The following is a 27,554-nucleotide window of genomic DNA, read 5'->3' as shown; positions in this document are numbered from 1 at the left end:
ATCTTTTAGCACCCTTTCCCATAATTCCTCTCTCAAACCGTAGATGGAACTTTTCCCAATGTATCTTTTTCTCCTCTCCCCTCCTATTTCATTATTCTACAACATCTCTCTCCTTTCGACATGGTCTTGTAGGTGTTGTTTTTATACCTTTTTGACCTATCAATTTGTTATCTCTCAGTTTCACCTGCACCCTCCTTTGGACCTATTGACATCTGTTTGTCCTAACCTCTAGGACTAGGTCAACCTGCAATGAACTAGGTCAACTTGGGATGGAATAGGTTGACCCAAGTTGACCTAGTCAAGGGATAGGTCCCCGGTGGTTAAGGGTTTTGAGGCATGGTAGTCCTTGAGTTTTCCAATTAATTAAATTTACTCCTTTGTTAGCTTGAGTTATTTTCCTTCCCAAAAAATAGTATATAAGTAGGCTTGGGGATTTTATTTTCATATCTCGTCTCAATCTCATCTCATTTCACGACATCTAATTCTCAAGACATTTACGAATTCAAGTTGTAGACACCTAAATATGATTACATCATTTAAGTAATCCTATTTAGTCATCTCTAAGGGCATCATTGATTAAATATTAAATATTTAATTAATTCAATGTCGTCCCCTACTTAATTAATTCATTTAATTGATTATAGTCCAATTAATAAATTAAAATGACAAATCAAAAGTTTAAATTATCAATTAAATCCCTATTCTCCTATTAAATTAAATAATTGCACCATGCTTATTTAATTTGATCCTTAAATCCCATTTGGTTTAATAAATTATTTTAAATCAAATACCCAAACTCTAACTATTCATAAATCCCTATAATTAGCTAAATCCAAACCATTCACCCATGCTAATCCTGCTTAGCCAACTAATTAACCTACCTCATTAATGCAAGCCCGCTTGTATCCCTCTAACATGCCACTTGCATCCTAATTCCCTCATAAGGTAAGCCTAATCCCTTCCCTAAACATGTGCACAAGTTTAAGCAAGGGTTAAGAACTCGTAAGCCGAATCAAAGTCAAACTCCTATCCCATTCCTCTTACATTCCTATTGAAATGACTTAAAGGCTCTTACATGTATTAAAGGCTATTTAAGGCCTCTTGCATTCCTCTTTCATGTTCCTTCTCCCTCATAACTCCCTTTGACACTCCACTTTGACCATCCCCTCACAACCAATCCCCTTGTGACCACTGGTACATTTGGACCCAAATTACAATGAGAGACCATCATAATTGCAACAACCACTTATCGCCTAAGCGACATAAGCACAAATTGGCTTGCATTAGATGGGCATCAAAATTTTGCTGTCACAAATTGCAACAAGAAGGACATCTATTGCAATTGTGACATATAAAACTATCATAACTTGGAAGAAGGAAGGTATGAGAGTTCTTGTTGATGATGTCACAATTGTGATAGTTTGACATTGTAATTACAACATCCTAAGGTTCTAGGTTTCCATCACCATTAGGACATCCATGCGAAAACCTCATTGAGGAAGCGATGTTGAGCCATTAGGACTATCCATCATAATTGTGATGGTCTTGTGACAACAATGCTGTGCAAGTGACAACTAGCTGCTGGAACATGCCGTCGCAATTGCGACAACTAGTTGAATTAAAAAAAATGTTGCTAGAGAATAATTTAATATAGTAATAACCAAAACATAGATCTTATGTAAAGGTCTTTCCTGCAGATTTCTATTTATTTTTAAATTTATTTAAAGATTAATGACTTTTATTTATATTTCTTTTTCTATTTAACTTTTCATGGATTAGTCAAGATTTGAAAATAGGACTTTTAATTTTCTGTTAGCATGTTTTATTACTAAGCTACTCATTATTTACTTGAATCATGGACTTTCAATATGCTATTAGAGTCTAGTGTTACTGAGCTATCCAATTAAGACTTGCGTCTAGAACTTTCTATTTGCTATAGAGTGTTTTGTAAGTGAGCTACTTAATTAAGACTTGCTTCAAGGCTTCAATTTGATATTATCATATTAGTGTTTTGTTGCTGAGCTACTCAACTAGGACTTGAATCTAGGATTTTCAATTTGGTATTAGAGTATCGTGTGATTAAGTTATTCACTAAGAACTTTAAATTTGTTATTAGAGTGTTCTATTGCTGAATTACCCATCTTTGTAGAACCGACCCATCTTTGATTCAAATGTAATTTATTTTCAAACATCTCCTTAAACCATTTTATAGAATGACCCAACCTTCTAAGCTGACCCTATTCTCATGACACTTAATTGAAATAAGCAAGAATTCCTATAACCTAGATTTTTTTCCATTGAACTTGAAAATGAATTACAAGATGCTAATAACATAGGAACCACAATAATGATGAAATCTATCGTATAACTTTACATCATACCCATCTTTGGACTTTTCTTGTTTGAATGAGCCTCTACCTTAGCAAGTGTAGGATCATCCACTACATATTTATTTGCCCACCAGTAAATTCCAGAAATGGTCCTTCATACTTGAAACTTTGATCTACTTTCCATTCTTAGGACTTGAAGAAGCAAATAATTTTTTGCTCTCAAAATAACTCACTGGCCCAAACTAATGCTGTCCCATAGTTTCCACTTCTCCACATTGGAGACCCATCTACAGTAAAGAGAAATCCTTTACCTTGAGATTGAAGGGGTTTCCGAACTTATCATTAAAGCTACTCATGGTTGTGTTTCTATTGGCTCAAGAGTTGAGGACATTATTAAGGCCATCAAAATATTTTTGTCAAGCTTGGATGGCTTTACTTTAAAACATACCTACAAAGAGGGAACTGGTGTTATGGATGACTCTTTGGTTGTTGTAGGATTGCAAAGAAATGGCTTGTGATGCATAATCATTTGACTAGATACTTTCTTCTCACTTAAAGTTTTCAAAATGGTTAGCTGTGAGGGCATCATCAACATATAACAACTATTTAAAATTGTTGGTGTAAATTAGTATTTACTATTTACACTTTACTTAAGTTTACTTAGTTTAATGAATTTTCATATTAGCTGTCTTGTAGACACCTAGGAGTTTTTATATTCATACGAGTTGTCATGTAGACAATATAGTAGTTTGCACCCCAATTGAGCACATGTTGTCTACTACATCTTTTTATGAGATACACCTTTACATTCTTATCATCTCATTTTTGCATGTACATTCATGCACAATGGAGGATAATCCACTCTTGGTGGTCATGTGCTTAGTTGTTATTCTTATCTCTTGTATGACTCCTAGACATATTAGTTGCCTTTATATATGTTTCCATGATTTCAATCTCCTATAGTTTTCAAACTTCTAGGATTAGGGTTGAGTCAATGTGATGTCTTGTTTGGGTCTAGTTTTCCATTTAGGATTTTTTGTTTCATCTTTTCCCTAAGTTTACCTAGGTGGGAATCAATCAAGTCAAAGTGCATTCAAGTCTTGCTAGGTGATTTAGGTGGGACGGTAAGTATCAATCCGTTCCTAGATGAGAGGAAAGTGTTGTGGTTCTACAACACATGCCCCATTTTCTCATGGAAATGGGGACCCCCTACTTTATTTTTTGGTTTTTTTGGATCCCTAGTTTGGAATCCAACTCTTTTGAGGTCACATCTAGTGTCCTAGTTTATGTCTGGATCTCAAATCGAAATCCCAATTGTTGAGAAATAGAGTCCTGGGAGAAAATGAGTCTTTTGAAAAAATAAAAGACACACCAGCACACCTAATCAGGTGCATTGATGTGCCAAATAACAAGGAGGAAAGTTTTTGTTTTAGGTGTGCACTAGTGCAGCTCCTTAGCTGCGGACCTTTGCAACACCTAAGGAGCTAGGGTCTATATAACCTTGACCCCTCCAGAGCTCCTCACTTGTCATTTTTGCACCTTCCAAGCTTGTGGATTCCACAACACCACAACACATGAGGTCAGTACCTCTACCTAAACCCTGCATGAAACACAAAGTGCAAAATTGTTAAAGGTGCACATCAACGCACCTCCTTGGGTGCACTGATGTTCATCATTTTCACCTTAAAAACAAAGCAAAACACAAAACATAGTTAAAACACCTGAAAATAGGTGCACATTAGTGTACCTGCCCAGGTGTGCTAATGCACACCCAATTCCATTCTAAAAGGAAACCCAAAAAACTTAAAAAAACAAAAAACCTTTTTAGGTGTGCAGTAGTGCACCTCATAAGGTGCACTACTGCACACCTCAAAAGAAAATGCAAAAGAACCTAAATTCTCAAAACCTAATGCACAAAAAAATCCTTAAGTTTGCTTATTTAGAAATGCGCATCACGTGCAGCTATTAGGTGCACCTGGTGTGCCAATTTTGGCATTTTATGGTTTAAATTAATGTTTTTAGTTTTTTTTAACAATCATTTTTTTGGGTTTTGTGCGGGTTAGTTATAGGGAGTCGTCAATTCATTTTTTCTTCAATTCCAAACTAATGGACATAATTTTTTTGCAGATATAATTGCATCTTCATCATCCTTCCTTGGTGAGAAAATAACAAAAAAAACTAGTAGTGTTCAAGTTCCAGGGCGTTCTGACAAATTCAACATTTCAAGATGACTAATCAGAGATTTGAGATACAAATTTGGGCCATATGAATTTGGGAAAGTTCTCAAAGATGTGCAACAAATTGATTGAGAGGTCCCAAATGATCTTCGCACTAATTTAGTCAGGGCTTGTCAATGTAGCATCACACCTGGTGTCATTGCAATCTTCAGAACTTATCATGATACTTGCAGAACATTTTGTTCCTAAGGAGAGGGTTGTCAAGAGCATAATGGGAGAGATTGTTCTAGATCTCATACCCAAGAACATTGAAAAGGTAGTCCATCACCTGCAGGCAGACCAATTTATTCGACTAATCTATGAGCAAGTAGAGAGATGGTACTAGAAACACATTGATGAAGCTTCTGAGATTATATAGTCTTCTTACCTTATAGAGAAGACTCCTCTAGGAAAGAAAACTAGCAAAGTGGACATGACAAGAGGGTACATGAAGAAAAACATTGGGTAGCAATCATACTCTTGAGTAGAGTAATGGGTTTGCCAGCAACCGGACACCTAAACATTTTCATGGTGCATTTTATTGAAACAATAAAGAAAGCAGAGATGCCACTGGATTGGGCTTCTACTCTTAGTCAGAATTTGGGTGAGCAGTTGGTGGCAGCAAATAATAATAGGAAATTCTACATGACATCATACTTGGTGTTCTTGTTAGCCGTGAGAGCCATAGATTATCCAAGGCTCTACAAAAGGGGTAGCATGCAAGATGCCAATGCATGTCCATATATTGCATACCCTTAGCTAGTGAAGAAGAGACTTTTAGAGAAAAGAAAAGAATATAGAATTGTGAAGGATGCTTTCATCTTTGCCATAATTCAGTTTATAGAAGGAGATTATGCAAAATGAATATAAGAGGAGGCAGCTACACAAATATCCCTAGTCAGAGCTTATTATATCTAGTTTCGTACATTCACATATTTGAGGGTAGCAGGAACAACTCTCAACCCTAAGAAGCTCCCTAGGTATCCCAGTGACAAGCTTATTCTCCTGGAGATCTCCCAAAAACTCTTGTCTGCATATAACAGAGTTAGAAATCAACATAAAACATGTTGGACCTGACCTATGACTCTAGGACCTTTTTAGGTAGACTGAAGGCAAGATATCCCATCTTTTGAATGTGAGTGGGATTAGTATCCATTAGAAGAGTATAATTCTCTACGACCATATTTTGATAATATTGGGAGAGTGTAGTACTTGGCGGGCAAAACATTTCAACATGAAGAAGCCATTGAAGATCATTGGATGAATGCAACAAATGACTATGATGTCCATATTAGTGATTAATGTAGGATGACTTTGTATTTGGCAGAGAAGGGCTTCAAGATAAAGATTCTATTGAACATTGTTCAACAAGAAACAAAGGAGTTGCTTGATCCTTTGTTTAATAGGGATAAGATTGGTGAACGACCTATTATGAATGCCAAGGTTGATAGGGAATAAATCTTGGACATCAATCACAAGGCAAGGTATGTAATCAAATTGACATAGGATTGGATGAAGAAACCATTCAAACTTGATCCAATTCCTTAAACTGTGATCTTCCATGCACAAGCCCATCCAACCAAAGGGCGAGGGAAAAAGGTCACCATCCCTACATTTACAGCTCAGTCACCAGTAAGGCTAGAAATGGTGCACCAACTTGATAGTCTAGTTGGTTATTATTGAGCTAAAATGGGAAAAGGTAAGGGAAAGAGAAAAATTAATTCTCCTCAACGAGCTGAACCTAAAGAGGGAGAAATTTTGGCACCTCCACAACAAGGAGAGGAAAACATACAAGGGCCAAAAAATGTAGAAGCCACACAAGCCAAAGGTGATCCTCAAGTGCTGCCAGTTGCACAAGGCCAAATAGAAATAGAAGTACAAGAGGTTTTCTCACCTCGATAGGTAGAAAAAGCCTCCACGAATCATTAAAAGAAGGAAAATTAAGACTGTGGTAAAGAGGATACAAAATATGATCAAGAAAGTGATTCCTTTTCCATCTATCCCTGAACCCATTCCAGAAGAGGCAAAAGAAGAGGGTGATGAGGATGAAGAGGATGATCTACCTTTGAGTTAGAGGACTTGGCTAGCTAGAGCCATAGAGGAGGAATGGAGGAGAAGTTCCATGATCACACTGCCATCTATCCCTAATGAACCCTTGCAAACCACTACATTAGAAGATGAAATGTAGAAGTGGATAGATGAGTAGGATGTGGAGGGCACTGATGTCCTTTAGATGTCAGATTTTGCCCTTATGCTCATGGGTACCAAGTTGGTTGGGGACAAGATCAGAGACACACCCACCAATCAACCTAAATCAAAGGATTGGAATCATATGCCCTCTGTATCACAAGGACCTAAGGTAGTTCTTGAATCCCAGCTGCAAGTCACAATTCTTGTAGACACGGAATCAACTACCCATCTGCCTCCTAATACATAAGCTGAAAAGGTCCAAGCAGAACAACAAGAGGGAGAGCCAGAAACACTATCCACTAAGGAAGTGTTAGAAGAAGGATAGATGAGTGAACAACCACAATAAACTTCCCAAGACACCAAGGTGAGAACTGTTGGCTCCATAGATACAGAGACTCAGTGTAGATCTCTCACATAAAGAAAAGACTCTAGAAAGGAGTGATAAAGGGAAGAGCATTGTAGGAAAGACTCCTTCTTCTTCAAAGAAAAAATCTCCTTTAGAATGCATTCCAAGGTGGCTTAGAAAAGAAGTGATAAGAAATAAGAAGCAACAATTCACTATTGAGGAGGAGTATAGGATGGAATTGATAGAAGTGCTAAGGAAACTTGATTCACCTCCTAATGATGGATGACCATTAGCCTTCATTATGAGTGATCAAAATTAGGAACTTTTTTCTCATGTAGCTCTTCCTCCTCTGCAAACAAATATTTAAGTATTGACTCCTAGGGATTATCAAATCCAGGAAGTTATGCTTGGAAAGCCAACCTTGGAAACTACAAAGTTGATGGTTACAACAGGGATGAAGGAGGTGTTCAAGAGCCTAGAACAAGATGGGGTGGAATTGATAACACTTTGGTGAAAGAATAAAATCCTTAAGGGATATTTAAGTGAAGTTGTTGGCCCCTTGGATCCTACTAATCCCAAAGAAACTCTAAATGCAACAATTCAGAGAAGGGATAAAGGTGCAGTGCAGTTGGACCCATTTTTGAATGCTTGTTAGCAATGGTGAGAAAATTTTGAGGAGAAAGTCATATTAATCATTCAAGGGAATCTTAAATTATTGCATGTTATCCAGGAGAATGCAAATAAGTTAGTGGAAATTTTGAATCAAGATTTTGGTTTAATGGATGAAGTGCATATCTGGGGGAAAGACTTGTAGGCATTATAGGTAATCAAAGGCCAAAGGTATCAGATGATCTTGGATGTATATACAATGGAGTAACTAGATTTAATAGGTGATTGGATTGAGAAGATTGTAGATGAAAATAAATTAATGGAGTCATTACACGTAAAGATTCAAAGGCTCAACGAGCAAGCCCAAGAGCAAATTTTGGAAGCTAACAAACATTATAGTGATGCATGTCTGGACATTTTTAAGGATGATGCATGGGAAAAAAATTACCAATAGAAGTAGTAGTGGAGAAATTTGAATTATTTTTGATGAAGTTTCCAATGATGAGGATATCCGGTAGGCTTTCAGAATAGAAGAAGCTTTACTAGAGCTTGATGTAAAAGTCAAGGATTTTGCATAAACCCATATAGAAGTAGATAACTATAGGTAGAAAGTAAAGGATAAATAAAATTTCTTTATGCAGCTTAAGTCATCGAGATAATTGAAAAATTCAAGGGAAAATACCCAAACATAGCTCTGGTATAAAGGGGAACAAAACCCAAAAGCTAGAATTTTATTTTTGACACTTGGTGAAATTTTGCATTTTTTGACCTCCAAGGTGTGTTGCTGCACTAGGTGCACTATTGCACTTTTTACAACAATGTTTTGGAATATTTTGAAGAAGTTAGAGGTGCATTGGTGTTCCAGGTGTGCTTCTTCTAAGGTGTGTTTCTCTAGAGGTGCATTGATAGTTAACCGCCAATTCCAAAATTAGAGCTTTCCATGCATCAAAAACACATTTTGACAATAGTTTAACTTTGATAGATGCCTCGTAAAGATGAAGCTTCTATTTTTGGCCCTTCCAAACACTCCTATATCAATTGAAGGCTCTCTTCTTCTTATTTTCTCATGGTTTATTTTTTTAAGACGTGTAAAGGCTCATGCATCCAATTAATGATATAAAAATGGATGGAGTCCTATTAAGCACCAGTTAGAGAGTCAGTTCATATATAATTAGTTTTATTTTATTAATTTAGAAGCATATGATTGCATAAATATATCTCTCACTCTTAACACAAATTGAGGAGATGATTTCTTACAAATATGAGATTGTAATATGTATTCCAGGCTACCGTTACTTTGCAATAATATATGCTTTCGGTGCTCGCATTTGGAGTGTAGTGATTCTTGCCTAAGTGTGTTATGTTTTGTGAATGTATGTTCATGGAATGTGATTGAGCCAAAAGTTTATTATGATTATTTCTGGTTGTGCAATCTTTTAATTCTGGTGTTTACTACAGTTTTACAAATTCTGTTGATGTATCTAGTTTGAGAAGAGATCACCCATTTTGTTCCTTCATACATTTTTGTCTCACATGAGCACACTTTCTGTGACTTTGTGATTTGATTAAAAGTGAAACATCTTATGGTTGCCAAATCCCCATTGATGATTGCATCAGTGGAATCGAGGAAGCGTGGCTCCTATTTCATTTGTTACCCACCGATCTTTTTGAAAGCTTAACTCGCAGACATGTTTCTGTGGCTTATGTCCGTTCGGATTTTACTTTTTTATGTTATTTTGTTAAACTTCTCGTCACCCTATCTTTGTTATTTTATTTACTAACCCCTTGGTTAAATTAGGAATTCATATAGTTACATTGTTAGATTGCATTCATCATAAAACAAAAAATACAAAAAATATAGTTCCTTTTGTGTGTTTTATTCTTTTGAAGTAGTAGATAGATTTTACATCTTATCTGAAGTCATCCAAACCAGAAAAGGCCTCCTCATGAACACTTACATTTATCTTCAATTGAGTGGATTCTAGTAGGTCACAAGATTTCTCAAAACCTTAGAGTTGATCCCCAAGATTGACTTTTCAAGAGAGGAGTTCGAAAGGATCCCTGCCATTAAGCATCATGCAAAATGACAGCTCAACAGAAAAAAATTCTAGTTCTATGAGAATTTCTAACTTCATGGTCAAAGGTCTTTATCTAAAGGAGAAAGATATCTAAAAGGAGAGATCACACTACATTTAGATTGGACGGTGACTAAAAGAATTAGGATTGGAGCTCAGGAACAATGCATAAATCATAGGAACATCATAGGAGCAAAAGAAATCAGATTGAATGCAGGATAAGTAGATGAATCCTAAAAAGTGTTGAAAGAATTTGGTTAAAGGTGGTATGACTCTTTTTGAAATCCAGTTAGTGGATTCTATTTAATCAACACATCTACATTACAAATTTGACAAGTCAAATGGCCTAGAGTTTAAGTTTAGATCGTCAAATGAAGACCAATTAGATGAGTGGAAGAGTCAATTAAAAAAGGAATGCATGCCATTGGTCAGTTGAAAAGTCAATTGCTTACTTGTCAATTGGGCCCTCTTTCCTTTTTGGCTTTAAGTGATGTAAGATTGTGCATGTTCCTAACCGTCGATTAGATAAAGATCAACACTTGTCAAATTCTCATTTTTTGGAAGTATCCAAATTTTAACTAAAGCAGGTAAGTGACAAGCTACCACATGGAGATGGTGGGACTCAACTTAGCTGTGGGCCATAAAAAAAGAAATGGGTTAGAATAGGATCTACATGGCATGTTTTTGTTGGTTGTACACACTGATTCTAATAAAGGACCATCATCTTCTTGACACCATTTGATTTTGCATAGATTAACGATTGTTGTTTTCCCACCTTTTGAAATTGTGTGATGTTTAACCAAAGTGGGAAAATGATGTGCTACTATGTGTGTACAAAGGGACCCACAAAGAAAGTCATCACTGCTTTACTACAATTAGTAATAAAAATTACTTTAGCAGCAAATCTTCACCATTTGGCGATCCCATCTCATGGGTCGATCATCATTTGGTGAATAGTGCATGCAATGTAGGACAACCGTGTTGCCAGATATTTATCAAAATTGGGTCCAATGCCCATGGTAGTCACCCATTAGTTATCACATGAGTGGTCAAAAATATCGATCCAATTGCCAATGTAATATACATTTTGGATACATTTATTTTAAACATTTTTCCATCCTTTGCATGTTATTTCTTATTGGCCCAAGTTCTATCGCCATTACTACAACCAAATAATTTTCTCTTGGGTTGGGTGTCACCTACCATTTTCCCAATGTGTGTTGACCACTAGCCCCAATTAGCCAACTGTTTCCTATTGTGAGCTTGCATAAGAAGGTGCGTTTCACCTGCATTTGTCATTTTTCCTTGTTAATCCTGCATAATTTGCTAACCTAGATTAGACTATAAATTATTATTAATCTACACAATTCACTCTTTTCTAGTCTAGAGGTTGGAATTTCTTATTGATACCAAAGTTTTAGAGTGCTGAGTGCATTTCCCATTGACTTGTGGAATGTGGTTTTTGTAAAAGGAAAGTGATTTTTAATTTATTTTTTATGTTGATAGTGGTACTGGTACAATGGTACTGATTATTTTTTTAGTTTTACTATCTAGTGTCCACTGGTGATTGGACATCTCACATGCTAAGATAGCCTATAGGTTTGTGAATTATATTGGGTGCTACTGTAGAATATAGTATCGTAGCAGTAGTACCTTTTTTTTTGAGAATGAATCATATTATTGTTATTATATGTAGCCTGTAGTCTATTGTCACTATTCACAATCTTTGACTTCTCACTATTTGAGTCTTTTGTTCGACAACTAAGTTGATTACTTTTTTGCACCCTTTATCAGTTTGCAATGTCAAACAAAAGGGGTAATAGGGGTTATGGTAGGATCCTTGAAAGCCAAGAGAGGTCACCATTAACAAAAGGAAAAACCATATTGGCATATTTTGGTGGTGGAAATATTGGCAACCTACAAGATTCACAAGTTCGATCTCTAATGCTTATTGAAAAAGGAGATTCATCACAAGTTGGAGACTCAGACTATATTGAAGAAGTTCAAGTTGGTGAACCTGATATCTTAGTCAAGGACAAACTTGAACACAATTTGGAGGTGCTTCCCCTGAGTAGGGAGTCACAAACTGATATTACAGAGTTGGAGTTGGTTCTAGACCAGTCGGGTGAGAAAACCAAAAGTGATTCCATAAATCATGTTCATGCAGAAAAGGGGAAAAGAAAATTGGAATCAAAGAAAGATCGATCTTACTCAAATCTATCTAAAAGAAATTTTCAATTAGAATGGGTAGAAAAGTACTGGTTCATTGAACCAATGGCCAATCTAATTGATGGTCAGCCTCTTGTAAATTGTAAATGTAAGATTTTCATAGAGATAAAAAAGAAGGAGAAGAGGCTACAACTTAAACTTGATATCATAGAAAAGCATGCTAGTAAAGTTTACAAAAAAGAAACTATAGATGGAGTTGAAAAATTCGTGCTAACTTGGAAAAACAAAGACAACTGTCTACATATCAGAAATGCTGAAATGTATGAGTTACACCAGCAATTATGGGAGAAGCATTTTGCAGTAAAAGGTTCCATTGAAGATTTCATTAGAAAAGCAGTGGAAGTGCAAAATATGGGAAAAGTAGTTCAATTAAGTTTTTTCTTTTATATTTTGAGTAGAGGACATCCTATGACAGACTACCCTTCAATTACTACCTTATTGCACTTTTTCACAGTTTGAAACTATTCGAATAGTCATTAGTCAGTAAACAATGGGTGGGAATGGGTTAGATGTCTTGCACGGGTTGAAAAAGAAGATATGAAGGAAAAAATAAAACACTCAAATTTCATTGCATTGTCTCTAGATGAAGTTACAACAATTGAATATACTTTCTGGGTGTGCATGCATATTTATACTATAATGTCATCAATCCTTTCTACTATTTGTTGCTAAATTGAATTTTAGTGTGACAACTAAAAATTTATATGATTTATTAAAGAATACTCTAATTGAATGTTGAGGTTTGGATAACATAGAGATTTCCAAAAAGTTGGTGTACATGTTGGAGTGGATGGAGCTTCAGTTATGAAAGGTCGTAAAGGTGATCTTTGCAAAAAGATCAAGAATGATTTGGCACCCTATGCTATTCCCATTCATTGCATGGCCCATCAAATGAATCTAACTTTTGGAATTGTTAGCGATTTTGGTTGTGTAAGTAAAGTGGAATCTCTAATCAACGAGATTTACCAATACTTTTGTCGAAGTCCAAAATTAGTCTGAGAATTTCAACACTTTTCTCAAGGACTTACTGATGGGAGGAAGCTTCTTAAAGACAATGATACTGGATGGATCTCTTTGGATGGACCAAAACATCAAGTAATCTCTGAATATCCATCATTGCTTGGACTAATCCACTCTGTGTGAGATAGATTCCCTCAGCTATATTCAAGTCTAACTAATGTTAAAATACTCTTTAACTCTAGTAGCTATTCTCCCCATGCTATAGGACATGAGAAATATTATAAAGAAGGTTCAACAAAGAAATATGTACATTGCATAATATAATAAGTTGCATAAAATGACATGTAATAGCCTGGATACTCTATATTGATTATTGCCATTAGATGAATCAAAGTTTACAAACTGGATAGAAATCACAAATTTGAACAATCCTGAGAACTTTTTACATATTGGTGCAAATGATGAGGTATGTGCTAGGATACGTAGAGTTGACATAGCAATGCAATACTATGCTCATGTCAACTCCGTCTTCAACTCTGATGAAGCAGGAAGCAAAGTAGAATCAGAACTAGAGAAGGTACTTTCACATGTTACAAGTGAAGACTTCAAGAATATTAAAGACTCTTTACTTAACTCTATCAAGCAAGTTTGCTACAATCTTTCATTAGAAATTAGATTTATATTCCCTCCAGAGGAATTGTTCAAAGCAATGTTAATTGTTTTTCCTCAATATTGTTCTCTAAACTGTCTGACTGATTTTTGAAGAAGGATGACAACTTTGATTCAAAATTTTTGCAAACTTAAAGTAATCAATGAAGTAACTACAAATGGAATTTTAGATGAATCTCGACTCAGAGATGAATCATAGTCTTTTACAAACATAATGAGGGAACAATATGATCTTATGGAGAATCCAAATGAAGAGGGAGCGGTAAAAAAGCTTTGGAAAAATCTTGGTAAGAGAAATTAGTTGAGAGAGTCAATATCAAAATATTTCAAGCTTACTGATTTATGTTTGACAATGATATTGGGTTTAGTGGAGGATGAGAGAGTTTTCAGTACTTTGGGTTTCTTGAAGTCAAAGGTTAGAAATATATTAGACAAAAATTTGGATAATTGTTTGAGGCTCTATAATTCTAGGTATGAGGTAGATATTTTCCCTTATGATAGGGCTCTTAGTATTTGGACAAACAAATGTCAAAGAAGAGGGATGACCAACATTTCAAACCCAAGTGGCATTGGCGGTGGCAGTGGTTCATGTCCTAATAGTGGAAACAATGAAGATGATGTTGACATTGGCATGCATATTGACATTGATAGTGAATCTGAAGAAAACACAACAAACAATGAAATGTTATATGCAATAAATGAAGAAGATTTTGATGATTGTGATGCGGTCTAGGTAGAGTGGCAACTATAGCAGCTTCTCAACGTTACGTTCTAACTTTTGCGTGAGTCAAGTAGTAGGCTAGTAGCCCTGACCTAAGAATCTTATCTACTAATTAATTATGTTTGTAGAAGTTAATTTATAGCCTTGATTCACTATCCTTTTATAGATGCTTAATTTTTTTTTTAAACATGTTGATGTTACAAACTTACATGGTGAGATTTTCATTGAAACTAGTTTTACTGTTATGTTGAGATTTTTATTGATTGTATTTTTAAAATATGTTGAGATTTTCATTGATTCTAGTTTTAATACAATAGTACATGTTGAACTTGATATTTTCATTCATTCTAGTTTTTAGACATTTTTACTTGTAGATTTTTATTGATTCTAGTTTCTTTAAGAAATTGTAACATAATGAATTTAACAGAATAAACTCTATTTAAAAAAAAATGTATTATAATTTATAATTATAAATCAGCCTGCAACATAATACATTTAACAATTACAAACAATTTCAACCCTTTGCAAATGATTCAATGTCAAATTGAAATGATACTGAATTTGTTTTTGTAGATACAAGGGAACAACAATAGTTGTAGATCGGTTTGTAATTGTATACATAATCAGATTATTATTACATAATATATTATGTGTGTACAATCACATTTCCAATTGTACATTTTTTTCAAATAGGAGTAGGGGATTTTTTTCCATCTGCTCTATGTAATAATAGTATGCCAGTGCTTGGTTGTCCAACTATCCTGATATGCTGGCTCTTGATTCCTATAAAAATTAACATTAAATAAAGTTGAAATAAAATCCAAAAATTGAAATTAAAGAGCAACAAGTAAGAAAATGATTATAGTACTATCACTTACTAAATTGTTACTTCTTAGTACTATCAGCTATGGCTGCCACTAACAACAACAATAATAGTTTGAGAAAATGACCTAGCTCCAATGATGTTCTTTAGGGCACTCTATTCTACATCATTTGGAAGCTCTATTTGTTTGAGGTTGTAGCTAAATAGTTGCAACCTCACCAAAAATGAATATTTCAAAGATATAGTTTTACATAAATTAAAGAATTTATCTATAACTACATTCATTGTTGATAGTTATTTCATTCGACTTGCAATTCTTTCTGGAGTGGTTTCCTCAGGCAAGTTGCCTAAATCAGAATTCATGGTGTTGTACAACTTTTTCATGTAATCTTCTTTTCCAATGAATTTGTCATCTGAGTAAGTTGGATTTGGTAATCCAACATTTAACAAGTTTAGTTTGTCATGATTCATCTTCATCAAGTGTTTGGAAGCAGATTTGAGAGCTTCATCTATTTCCATTACTTGTTCACAATTGTGACAAACAAAAAAGGTCATTATAGAGGCATCCAAGTGGTTGTTTATTCCTTGATTTGCCAAATCCCTGTCATTGGATCTCTGTACTTTATTAAAATTTTTTTTAGCAAGATTTTTTAAGGAATTGGTGAAGATAATTCTTTTACCCTCAAATTTTTTTTTTACATTTTCAAAGACAAGTCTGAGATTGCTATTTAAATCAAGTCATTCAAACAAACTATCACTGTTCTTCATTATTTGTCCCAATTTTCTTGTTTGATAAGCTTAACCATGTTTATTATAGTATTCTTGACATGATGGTCTTTGGAAGATGTTATATTTTGTGCAATTAAATTTTCCATCTTTTTCTTCATTTCAGACATCTCTATTTCACTCTTTTTCTATATTTCCTCTAGTTGCCCTTGCCAATTAGTTGCTCTCTTCCTCTCATCCTCCAATTTCTTCTTCAAATTTTGGATTGTCTTTGTAGTAGGTACCTTTTTTTTTTTTTCTCATCTTCAATTTCCCTTTTCAAATCATGGATTGTCTTTGCAGTGGACTTCTCCTTTTTCTTTCCATTGCCCAATTCCTTCTTCAAATCATGGAGTGTTTGTGTAGACTCCTCTTTCTTCGCATTCTCCAATTCTTTCTTCAAATTTAGGATTTTCTTTGTAGTTGACTCCTCTTTTTTCTTTGCATTCTCTAATTCCTTCTTCATATGGTGGATTATGCTACTATTTGTAGTAGCACTAGACTCTATTTTCTTCACATTCTCTAATTCCTTTTTCAAATCAAGGATTATTTTTGCAGTTGACTCCTCTTTTTTCTTTATATTGTTCAATTGCTTCTTCAAATTGTGGATTGTGTTTGCACTAGACTCCTCTTTTTTCTTCTCATTCCCTAATTCCTTATACAAATTATCAATTATCCTTGCCTTAAACTCCTCTTTTTTCTTTTCATTTTCTAATTCAATCTTTAAATTATTATTTTTCTTGATAGTAGAGTCCAAGTCAATTTTTAATTTATTGTTGACCTGTGCACTACTCTCTACAAACTTGAACTATGTAGTAGAGACTTTTTCATGCTGATTTTTTTTTTGCACTCATCCAATTCTTTAGTCAAATTTTGCACTTGTTCATTCATATTTTCTTGCTGGACAATTGCCTCTATAGGAGAAGAATTCTTTATCTTGTTTTGCAATTCTTTGAACCTATTGTTTGTTGCTTTCTCCTTGGCCTTCAAATTATTAAGGTCTACCTATAACTTTTCTATTTTCTTTGTAAGCCTTTTATTTTCCCTTGCCACTTTCAGAAGTGTAGAGTAGACCATCTTGTTTCTCTCTTTTGATATATTGATTTTGTCAATATTTTTCACTTTTAACAAATCCATTTGAAGACTGGTAACTTATACTTCGCTACAATTTATTACATTTTCTGGTGGATTATTATCTCTAGCTAGGGGCATAACAACCATGAAGTTCATTATTTCATTGTTTGGATCATGTTTTGGAAATATTCTGTTAGTAGATCCTTGACATTCAACAACTGCATCACTTTTCAAAGTCTTCATAATTTGCCAATTTCTTTTGCTTGTCTAATCAAAATTTGATGCAAAATCGTTCAAATTAAAATCTAGATTTGTTGACAAAATTGAGTGTTTGAAAGGTGAATTATTAGTTGTATTGTTATATGCTCCTCCAACTCTAGTTAAAGTTAATCCACCTACAATTGTATTTTGAGGATTGTCAACATATTGAAGATGACCCATTCCAAATCTTGGCATTTTAGGACTATTTTCAAGGTTTTGTACAAAAGCTACTAATGCATACATTGGTGAAGTAACCATTGACATTGCTTGTGGTGTAATTGTCATAACTTTTTTCTTTTTTGCACAAGGTTCATCCATGCTAGTGCCAGTGGGATCAACTACAACTAGATTTGAAGATTTAACAAATAATGTGTTGGGATGACCTTCAGAAGTAGAAGTATAATATTTTTTGCCCTTTTCAGATGAATCATCTTCAATCTCATCAGAGAGTCCAATGATTGGTTTACTTCCCTTTTTGGGTGGGTTTGGTACTAGAATTGGATTCCAAATCCCTTTACCACTTGCACCAATGGGCCCTATACTTGCATAACCCATTTTTTGTATCATAGTTGCCCCTTTACTATACATTTGTTTAATAGAATCAATCATTTGAAGATTAATAATATGTCTGCCCCTAGTTAACCCAGAATCTTGAATACATTGAATGTCACCATCAAATTTAAGGTCCTTCTATCTTTGAATATCACTATCACTATAACTACCAAAATCATATAGTATAGTTGGATACTCTTTATTCCAATAATCAATAAAAAGTTCATCCTCCTTAATTTCCTCAAAACCTACTAATGTCTTTGGTTCACCCAAATTTTTCCTCATTTTTCAAATATTAGTCATCTTGGTTTGACACCACAATTCAGATGCGCATGCCTCTTTAATTGCTTTCGGCATAGACCTCTTAGAAGGTTGAGATTCTTTTGTGTAGAAATTTAAGTATGTCAGAGCCTTTGATTTGTGTGACTTTGATACGTGCAATGTTGTGATTTGGGATGACAATTATTGCATTGAAATATTATTCTCGATTGCATGCTTCACCATCTCTTTCGTAACCTCATCCCATGAATCTTTTTTTTAAAACTTTTCTATCAATGGCATCTCTTGATGTTGATATTTGCTCGTAGAGTTTCCATTGGCAATAAGTCTTGTTTTTATTATGTTCAATTGATCATAATTCTAGTGACTAACAAAATCAAAGCCAAAAAAAATTACCAATTCATTTGTCACTTTGAAAGCCTTTCTCTCAAATGTGAGGTCTCCAATTGTGAAAGGCAAGGAAGGAAATATCATTTTCTTTTATTGTCCAGTGAAAAGTTCATCTACACTCTCCATCTGCCATACATATTCTAGTGCAAAAACCCTTTTTGTAACATGCATTGGAAGTTTGCATGGTTCAACCACTGAACCATAAAACCTTAAAACAACTACTCTTCTATGAAGAACTAGTCAGCCAATTGAATTTGACTTCCCAATTGAATCCAATATTTACAAGACACAGGAAATCTAGACATCAAAGTGCCTATGATTTTTTTTGGTAAATAGGTGCCAAAAAGAAGTCTACAAAATGGTTGTAGTTATTATTGTTAGCAGTCATCCTCATCTTATATGTCCACTCATATACTGGACTTGGAGTCTCTGATTTCTTTTAGGTTTCTCATCAAACTTATAGACCTCACTATCAAGCTTGTTGTTCTTTGTCTCAAATATTGGGCGATGCTTTGCTAAAAGAAAGTAGCACAAGTAACTTGTGAACCTAAATGTCTTTGTCTTGCCTATAGTTGTACTTTTTTTAATCATTAGTAATTGTTTTTGCATAGATTCAACAATGTGCTGAACAAAATTATATCTTACATCTACCCTCTCAACTGAATAACCTTGACAATGGATATTATAAATCATTTCAAGAGCACTGGCCCCCACTTCCTTGTTACTATCCAATCGTAGACAAAATGATAACAAAAAAATAGTATTATGAACCCATGACACAAAAATATCATACTGATAAGGAGACTTATGGTCTATGTCCAATGTAACACTAGTAGACGACTTTGAGTTTATTGAACCCTTAATATATGAATCTTGAAAAACTCTCTCCAATTTGTCATAAGCCTATGCTAGTTTATCCAAGTCAATGTGCTCATTAAAGCTTTCTGGTTTAAACCCTAGCCCTATGTCTAACAGAGTGAAAATTTCACTGTTAGTTATGGATAAAATTTCCTCCTGAGTGTTTTGCTTTACAATTGCATTTCTATTTTCATCATAATTCTGAGTGCATAGCATTATAATTTTAGGGCAAGGGAATACTTTGGGTACATCGAGGTTTTCTAATCTAGTAACCAAAGTAGCTAAGTTTATTTGTATGTGCACAAATACTATTGTTATATTTGTAATAATTTTCCCCCTTTTGTGGATCTTTCCACTTATTAAACAATGAATGTCTAATTCTGATGATTCCAAAATCTCTATGGATAACAAGATAAAAAATATCATGATATTCATTGGTGAAACTTGGGGTTTGTAGCACTTGCTTGAGTTCTATAATGTCTTTCTTTTCCTTTATGCTTGTACTCATACTAGAGGTTTTTGACTTTGTTTTCTCATACCTACTATTGGTTATTACACAAAATTCTTATTCAAGCCTTATTAAAAAAATTGTAAAGTATAAACCTAAGATAACAAAAATCAAGATTTCTATTGCTGCAAATTGCAATGATTTTTTTTTAAAAATACCTAGAATCGAGATTCGATAATTGGTGTTGTCTTATGATACTCAAGTTTCACACTTTCAATCTTTAGGACACAAAATATAATTCGGTTAGTCTTTGAAAAGTTGAAATTTGAAAACCTTATCATATCAGACTCTTGACTTTGAGAACTTTCAACTTCATACTCTAAAAACATAAAAGGTAAATAGTTAAAAGTTAAAATGAAAGTATTAAGTAATTAATAGTTTTAGTGACTTTATTAATAGTATGTACAATGTACATGTAAACAACATAAAGACTCAATAATGTAGTAATGTACATAACTATAATAATAAAAAGTAAAAATATATTACATTAATATACATTTGAATTTTGAAATTTATTCATTTTAAATAAATAAATTAATAAAAATTGAACTTAATTATCAATATGATTTTTGGGTCGATTTGTGGATTGCTATCGCTGTTGTCAAGAGTCATCCAGAATTGTGACACTTGTCAAGGACATGTGTCACAATTCTGAATGTTTCTTGACAACAATGATAGCAGACCCAAAATTTAGCTAAAATTCATTTTGGGCTGTTGTTGTTGGCATTGATCTACCTTGTATTTAACAATCACGACATCACCGAGTCAGGATTAAGTAATAATTTTTTAAAAGACTAAACATAATAATTATTAATATTAACTGAGTCCTGACACTTAATTGAGCTTTTCATTGAATAAACACATGTCACGATTCTGGATGAATCTAGGCACATGGGAAAACATTTCCCAAATTGGCCTAAAATCCATCTTAGGCTGTTGATCTTTCTTTTAGTCAACAGTCAGGATTTCAGGTAGAATCCTTGAGTACACCTATCTTGATTTTGGGTAGAAATAGAATTTAACTTCAATCTTTTAAAATTTGGCCTGAAATAGAGCCGCGGTCGTTGATCTATTGTTCATTGAACTGTTTAGATCAAATCATGAATCATTAAAATTTAAACCTTTCAAATAACTAATATTAATTATTTAAACAAGGTTCCATAACAACTAAGTTTGTGGCCAAAAAACTGATAGAATTAGTTAAAAATTGATTAAAAAAAATATTAGCATGAAAAGAATTTAAATAGAATATTGATTTTTTTTTTGATTGGTAAACGGCCAAGGCCTTGATAATTTTATTAATTAAAATAAATAAATACTATAGCTTTCTCTGTTCAAGTGGGCACTGGCAGGAAAGAACAGAGAAGAAAACCTCCAGTCTAGCTTAGGAAAAATGTCCTTTATTATTACATCTTTAAAAGGGGCATACCCAGTCAAATCTCATAAATCAATTACAACTTATTTTAATTACAACAAATTAGGGGGATACCCCAAATAATTACATCATATAGAAATTACAATTGGGTCGAGTATAAGTTTGGAACTGATAAACTTGCTTAAAAAAGATGTAAAGCCTGGCATTGATCCTCATCTCATAATGGTTAAATCGGATATCCCTCAATTTGATCTTGGCAATCAACATGGTTAGAAAAATTCTTAACATTGATACTAATAAAAACTGCCATATAAAGATACTAAACGATCCTGATCTTAAGATCAATCATAATCATGAGCAACAAATTAGTTCTACAAGTTAATGACAACCAAATTGAGATTTACATTTTGAAGTATAAAACCTATTAACAAAAGAACATGAAAGTAATCTAACCAACATATATATACTACTACATTAGTGAAGGTTGAATGAATAAATGAGAGACAAAGATAAAACATAGTAGACCAAGATACTCATAGTGATATAATTGTCCAATACCAATACTACAATCAAGACACCATATACCGATGAAAGAAAAATGTAACCTACCCACTAAACATCACTACTACATCCAATACAATGCCTCTAAAAGGAATCAGAATAAAAACCTAGACAAACCTACAGAGAGGCCAAAATCAAAATTTGATAAGAATGGATGCCCTAGCAACAAAAATGACCTAGAGCATATTAGATAACTCAAAACTTGTAAACTAAATCTATTAAAAAGATATCCAAAGGGAAAAATAGACAAAGATATAAGCCTCCGAGACAAACCAAAGAAATCATAAACCCAACAAAAGGTAATGCTCCACTCATAAGGCAAGAGCGAAATGAGACCTATAGCCATAAATAGGCATAACCTTCGAAGGTAATAAAACACCTACAAAATGCTAATACAAAGAAAACTACTCAAGAAACAATAAGATAGAGTCAATGCCATGAGAAATAAAGACGGATACCCATGAGCCCAATACAAATAGCATTATAATTCTCGACAAATTGAAGCATAACATATAGACAGGAAATAAAGAACTAAAATACATATTACCAGAATCTAATAGCAATAGCAGAGTATCTAAAAGAAATTATATACCATGTCAACAACCAGCATTTATCCCACTTTGGTAATTAAATTATCCTTCCTGTAAGGAAATGACTGTAAATAATCTGACCATAAAATTGGAGACTTACAATCTAAAGATAATAAAACAGAGCTGTTGATATGAATATTATAACTATTAATATTATCATCAACATTAATACATAAAAAAATTGAGAATCTAGTGAATTCTCCATATCACTATATAATCATCAAACAACCCTAACATGAAAATAGTGCGATTATCTAGAGATATATACAATACTGAACCAAACCATACTAGAGTTATCAGATATTAACAAAAAAAAGATCTATCCTAATACCATATCTATCTCGAGAATTACCAAAACATACATAATATCAACGAAATCTACAAATCCCTACTTCTAATATACCATAATAACATCATATATGTCATTAGGGTTCTCTACTCGGAAAGAAGGAGAAAATTCAAAGTCAAACTTGGCCCTACTTGTCTTCTCCACATTTGGAGTACAGAACTTTAGGGCATCCAAATCCTCAAATGTTACCTTGGGTTGATTGTAAGCATTGAAGGCATTTAGATAGTTGGGAAGCCATTATCTGTTCTCCTCCTCTACAATTACCCTCTTGTGGAGGAAGAAATGGATATTGGCCTCCATTTTAGGCCATTCTTTGTAGAAGGCTAAATTTTCCTGAATCACTAAGGCAGGCGGCAGAAAGCCATATCTATCTCTGGCGAGCCCAACAAGAATTTCATGTTATTTTCTAGGAGGGGAATTCTCATTTTTCCATCAATACCATGGACTACTTGCTCAAGCCCCCTCCTCCAAGTATGGTCAAAGACACAACAACAAGGAAAAATTATGGCATCAGCATCAACCCTTGCCCTTGCCAAAGATCCAATAAAAGATCCAATAATATCGCTATTGGTTCTACAAGTAAAATTGTAATTGAAAAATCCTTCCCTGATTACTTTGCTAACTATGATCCGAGACATGTCATCCATAGGTTTTAGAATCTGACTCCAATGCTCAAGCTGTGCAAGATTCAGAATTATGAAAAACATAAATGAACGACTCCATAAGCAAGACCACAATCTAAGCAGAGGACAGAGAAAGCATCAACAAAGAAAAGGACAGACAAAGGAAACCTCGAGAATTCTAGGCTATCATAATCTAAATCAATAATGATAAGGCAATCTTAATCACATGATATAAAAACCCTAAATAAATGCGAAAAACCATGACACCAAGGCACATAGATAAAAGGAAAATAAAACCACAATAACAAATGATGAAAGAAATGATTAATACCACTAAACCTGACATCGACAAGGAGGAAAGTAAATAATAACAAAGGCATCACACATATCAAGATTGATCAAAACCATGAAGAACTGCAAAATATATAAAAACAAAAGCAAGAGATAAACAAAAGAAAAGGAATAAGATAAGGACCAAGAGGAATAAAATGACTTTGACAAAATATATATTAAACATCCTTAAAAATGAAAAATTAGCCCCATCAACACCTCTATTAGCTAAATAGTCCAACTTTAGATTACCTTCTTTGTAAATATGATATATTTGAGAATCAACAAATCGATCTAGAAGATCTAAAACTTTGCCTAATTTAGAATTCAGAACCCAATTGGGGGTCATGCGCTTCCTAACCACATTAAGGATGATTTGAGAGTCCCCTTCTATGATGACCCTAGACAGTCCTAACTCAAGACATAGTTGTAGGCCTTTGTTTAATGCTTCCAAATTGGCCAGATTATTAGAGGTAGGCAAAATGGACATAGCTTTCTTTGCTACCCAATTTCTAGAAGCATAATTAATGATACATCCAATACCAGCCATACTAGGATTGCCTCTAGCTTCTCCGTCAAAATTGAGTTTAAACCATCCTTTTGGAGGAGGGGTCCATTTGTACCTATTCCTAGCCTCCCTGCTTTTCTTAAAATATACTAGAGGAGGATTAATCAGATTGGTCTAGTTTTTCTTCATGAGACCATCCCAAGTGGAAATAAATATTAATTAATATAGAGAAAAATATAGAAATAAATATTGTTATTAGTTATTATAATTTTATTTTTAAGTTTGAGCATGTCAAAATCATGATGTTAATTTAATTATTTATATAAAATATTATATATATAAAATATAATTTATAATAATTATTATAATAGTTATAATATAATAAAAATAAAGGATTTTCTTTTCTATTATAGAAGTGGTTTTCTTTTCTATCTTAAACTTTTTATTGTAAAGATGATATGAAAAATTTAATGAAGATATATTAAATTTTATAAAATAAAATTGTGGCAAGATATGAAATAATAATGACAATAGTTTAAAAATAGAAATTAAAATGGTGAGCCAAACGAAAACTAGAAAAGCAAGAAATATGATAACTTTTCACTCAAAAGTAGATATACATTACAATTGCATGCACATACATCCTAAAAAACTAGGGCTTTCAAAAACTTGCCCTGAATCTCTACCAGCTAGTAGATCAAATAATAACACCATTTTTAGAGGAAAACATGCTCCAAAACCTTTGGTCAACAATCTTCAAGTGAATCCAACCTTTGCAGTAAAGACTTCGAACACTTTTACCACATTAGCTTGCTTGCAAGATCTAGAGGCAAGTTATGTTCAAGATAACGTCCCTAATCTAGGAGTTAACGTTTGTAGTAGCCATCCCCATTCTCATAAGCTCTTGGGAAAATATCCCCCCCTTATCCATTCTACTTTTAGCTTAGATAAGAAAATTTATTTCTTTAACCTAACTAAATATGCTAAGTCGAACCTAAACCCCATTTATACCTAGTAGACATGTTTTTCCATTAAACCCGCTACTGTTCAATCAATCCTTGTTCATGAATCCCTAGCTCCTAATAATTTGAAAGCCTATATTCCTCCTCATCAAAATTCATTGCCCTCTTTCCCTTCTCTCCATCCTACTACTTTACCCCCTTAGTCCCATAGCCATGCACCATTAGATCATGGAGATAAGGTCCTAATTATCAACGACCAAGATAGTGAAGATTTTTGGTAGGAATGCCATGAGGTCAGACTATTTTCTTTCTGGAATGGCCCTAAAGAAAAATTGCATAACTTAATTGGCTGGTTGGAGGACTTCTGTGGCTATCAGGTAAGTATTTCTCACTATACCGATAGATTAGTTTACATCCAATGTAGTGAGGAGTTTGTGAAAATAGACTTTTTATATGTTTCTGACTTTTTTTTAAAGGTCATGCAGTTAAATTTTTTGAATGGACACCAAACTGTAATGAAGATAACGTAATTTTTTTAATTCCAACCTGGTTCTACATAAACCCTATCCCCCCAGAGCTAAAGTAGATATGCATTATCAAAAGGATAGGACACTCAATGGGAGACCTAATTGGATTAGATGCCTCCTTTGAGTGTTGTAACAACATAAAACTCCTAATCAAATGCAAAGAAAATAATATGATTCTCAAACCAATCAAAATTATCACCAATAGATCAATATACAATCTAAGCTTTCAAAGGTATGAAGGAAAAGTTATAGAGATAATCAAGCTTGATGATGAGTGAAAAATCTCCTTTATAACTTTACAAGTCACATTAGATCTCAATGCCTCCTTCCCCATGATTAGAATAAGGCACCAAAGAATTAAGCAAAAGGAGTGCTTAGCTGAGGGAAATGCTTTAATGGTCATAAGAGATAACTCAGGCAATGAAATGGTAGAAAAGTCAACTAAGGCTAAATCAAAAAATGACAACAGACTAACACTCCAAATCAATGGAAATCAGAAGGAAAGAATCATAACATCACAAAAGAATAACAAAGGAAGTCTTCAATCAAAAATGCCCAAAAGCACAGATAAGAGCAAAGATAAATTGTATTCAATAGATATGTTGGAGCATGAACACCTCAACCTTAGCTCAGAGAAGCCCCCCAAATCAGACAAGTAGTCCAAAATACAGAGCATAATAGTTTGTAGTAAGAAATCTAAAAGGAAAGAAAAGAAAGCCAAGGAAAGAAAAGGTCCTACAAAGTTAGTCAACAAACAGGAGAATTTTGATTCAGAAACCAACACTAAGGGTACCAAGAGCTTAGCCAATCCACTCAAAAATATTGGTGAAATGGAAAACTCATTTTTATATGGAGAAGCTTTAGTAATGGAAAGATTAAACATATTGAAGACAACTTGAAGGTACAAAGGCAACAATTTGAAGAACCTTCTTTGGTTATCTTAACATCTGACAAGAAGACTCCAAAGTGGCTAACCAAATTCTGGTAGACTCCCACCCCAAGGAGATAGTCTCCTAAAAACAAACTCAAAACAAGCATCTCAAGAGGAAACATGCCTAAATATATCCTAGTGCAAGACTTCCAAGATTTTCTAAATAAGGAGTTGGAGGAGAATGAAGACATTGAAGCAGAGGCTTTAAAAGAGGATGAAAAAAATAAATCTAGAAAGGCTCTTAGAGGAGCTGATATGGGTATTTGAATTCAAAAATGAATACCAAAGCGGTATTTTATAGAAAGAAGAACTTATGCAACAAGTACTGTAGTTGGGTGGAGGTAATTATACTTTTGAAGATCTAAGAAGAGACCTACTATCTTTTCAAGAAGAATATAAGCCAAAAAAAGACATTGATGACAGGGTAGCCAAAAGGTTATTTGAGGTTGAGGATAGAGCCACCAAGGATCACCAAAGCATAATAGAACATATACTACAAGAGCTAGGAAATGAAGAAAAGGAGGACAAGGAGAGTAATAAATCTGAGACAACAAAAAGTGCATAGGAAAATCTAAAACAACTGGGCATAATAATGAACTAGGAATGGGTCAAGTCCCCTAATTTTGGTAGGATAAAATACAAAAGAGGAAGAAAATCCCTCAAGGAACTCAAAGAAGTGGATGGTCAAGCCTGAGAGTAGCAAAAAATTAGCTAGATTTTTAGCATAGGGAAGGGGAAGATCCTTCCCAAGGAACTATGAAGATCACCAAGTGGAATGCTAGGGGTTTAAATACCCCTAGAAAAAAAAGATTACTAAAACAAAATATAAAATTATTTGAATCTGAAATCATTTTATTATAGGAAACTAAACTAAATAAGACATAAGGAATTAAATCAGGTAAGAAGCTAGGCAACTGGAGTATTACTATGCAAGAATCTGTAG

The sequence above is a fragment of the Cupressus sempervirens genome, chromosome 9 (genome assembly GCF_028749045.1).
Source record: "Cupressus sempervirens isolate cs-2001-9-10 chromosome 9, ASM2874904v1, whole genome shotgun sequence".
Classification (NCBI taxonomy): Eukaryota; Viridiplantae; Streptophyta; class Pinopsida; order Cupressales; family Cupressaceae; genus Cupressus; species Cupressus sempervirens.
Note: the sequence above shows the minus strand (reverse complement) of the source record.